Source organism: Sturnira hondurensis, unplaced genomic scaffold, assembly GCF_014824575.4.
Source record: "Sturnira hondurensis isolate 20B ecotype Veracruz unplaced genomic scaffold, ASM1482457v3 Scaffold0025370, whole genome shotgun sequence".
Classification (NCBI taxonomy): Eukaryota; Metazoa; Chordata; class Mammalia; order Chiroptera; family Phyllostomidae; genus Sturnira; species Sturnira hondurensis.
Genome location: NW_028098001.1, coordinates 16,593,049 through 16,595,641, shown reverse-complemented (window position 1 = coordinate 16,595,641; position 2,593 = coordinate 16,593,049). Strand labels below are relative to the sequence as shown.

At 34.1% G+C, this 2,593-nt stretch overlaps 1 non-coding gene across 1 annotated transcript; it reads left to right on the top strand.

Moving 5' to 3' along the window:
• The first annotated feature begins 1,237 nt into the window (after window positions 1-1,237).
• Window positions 1,238-1,347, top strand: LOC118982415 (U6 spliceosomal RNA). The gene has a single exon (XR_005065541.1). It is a non-coding gene; the product is annotated as a U6 spliceosomal RNA (small nuclear RNA).
• Window positions 1,348-2,593: the final 1,246 nt, after the last annotated feature.

Here is a 2,593-nt window from a genome sequence, read left to right as displayed (position 1 = left end):
ATGGCTCAAGAAGAACTCAAAGCCCCAGAGCCGATAACTCTAAGCGACCAAGAAATAGCAAACCTCTCAGATGCACAGTTCAAAACACTGGTGATCAGGATGCTCACAGAACTGGTTGATTTTAGCCACAAATTAGAGGAACAAATGAAGCCTAAACTAATTGAAATGAAGGGAAATGCACAGGAAACCAATAGTGATGGAAAGGAAACTGGAACTCAAATCAAGGGGGTGGACCAGGAGGAAGAAAGAAATGCCCAAACAGGAAAAAGTGAAGTTACAAGAATTCAAAAGAATGAGGAGAGGCTTAGGAACTTCCAGGACATCTCTAAATGTTCCAACATCCAAATTATAGGGTTACCAGACTGGGAAAAGAAACAGCCATGAGTGGAAAACTTATTTGAATAAATAGTAAAGGAGAACTTCCCCAATCTGGAAAAGGAAATAGACTTCCAGGAAATCCAGGAAGCTCAGAGAGTCCCAAAGAAGTTGAACCCAAGGAACTGCACACCAAGCCACATCATAATTACATTACTCAAGATAAAATGAAAGAGAGAATCCTAGAAGCAGCAAGAGATAAGGAGACAGTTACCTACAAAGGAGTTCCCATCAGACTGTCAGCGGATTTCTCAAAAGAGACCTTACAGGCAAGAAGGGGCTGGAAGAAAGTATTCCAAGTCATGAAATCCAAGCACCTACATCCAAGACTGCTCTATCCAGCAAAGCTTTCATTTAGAATGGAAGGGCAGATAAAGTGCTTCTCAGATAAGATCAAATTCAAGGAGTTCATCATCACCAAGCCCTTATTATATGAAGTGTTAAAAAGACTTATAGAAGAAAAAGAAGATGAAAAATATTAACAGTGAAAGGACAGCAAACAAACAGTTACTAACAACCACACCTAAAACAAAAGCAAACCAAGAGGACAGCTAGATCAGGAGTGGAACCATAGAAATGAAGAACACATGGAGGGTTAGCAACAGGGGAGTGGGAAGAGGAGAAGGGGGGAGAAGATACAGAAAATAAGTAGCATAGACAGTAGGTAGAAAATAAATAGGGGGGAGGGCAAGAATAGTAGGGGAAATATAGACTCTAAAGAACTTGAGACACGTGGACATAAACTAAAGGGGGGGAAGGGTGGGGGAGGGGTGTGCAGGGTAGAGAGGAATGAAGGGGGAAATAGAACAACTGTAATGGTATAATCAATAAAATATATTAAATAAATAAAATACATTTAGCAGTGTTCACTTGGCAGCACATATACTGAAATAAAGCTGAAATGGTAAAGAGAAAATTAGTATGGCCCCTACAAAGGATCAAACTTAAATTCATGAAGCATTTCATATTTGAGGGACAGACAGTTACTACTTACATGGTGGTCGCTTCCTAAGGTCAAATCACTACACTGTGTACCTGAAACTAGTATAATATTGTAGGCCAACTACATTTTAATTTTTTTAAAAAGATGAATATATTTAACAGTTTCCTTAGAAAGATGCTGGCAAAGTAATTTTGTTAAAAATGGAAACACTGAGAAAATAGTCAAGAATTTACCCTTTTTTATGTGAAAATATTTGGAATAACTAAGTCAAATAGTTGATTATTTATAGCTATATTCTGGCTTTAACAAGTGGAAGGGGAGAAATAATAATATTAAAATATTCCCACTTTGTAAACTTATAATGAAATAATTAATCTAAACAATGATCAGTCATTAATGTGTGCTAATATCATAAAATGGAGAACAACCAGACATTAGGACTTCCTGACATAAATATACAATAACATTCATAAAACAATTCTAACCAAATAAAATAAAAATCTAACCAAATTGAACCTGATCAGAACACCGCTAGATTTAATTATTAGTTTAGAGGAAATGCAGGTAAAATAAACATGTCAAGAAATACCACAGAGATGCAAAGCAAACTATGGGGAATAAAGGTCACCAATTGGGAAATTTTGAATATCACTGGGTATTTAATTACTCTAAAAATTGCTTTGTATTTCTAAATGGTATAGAGGGTACTATAATTGTGCTGTGAGAAGGGTCTTTATCCTTGAAAAAATATTTAGTTAAATATTTAAAGATGAAAGTTGTTACATCTGGAATTAGCTTTAAAGTAATCCAGTAGGGCTGAGTAGGTAGGAACATAACTGAAATAAGTTTGTCCATTACTGGTGATTGCTTAAGATGTGTGATAAAGAAGATTCTTTTATATGCTTTAACTTGTCTGAAATTTTCTATCATAAAAATGTTTTATAGTGGTACTATTACAACAAAAAGAAGAGAATACTTGATTTCTTGCTATACATTTCTTCAATACTTAATATAAAATCAGCAAAAATTCTGATGAATATCCAAATTATAATTAAAATGATTCAACCCTAACTCAGAAAAAATTAAAATATCTAATTTACTCAATTGTTTAGATTGCAAATTTAGGCTCACCTTAATTTCTAATTGTTCTATCATTTTTAGTAATAGACTAAAAAAGTTCTGCTAAAAATATCTGCAATCAATATTTATTTGAAAAATGCAGGTAGATAAAATGATCTTAGGCAAATGACACTTAGGTAAATTAGCTTGTACAAA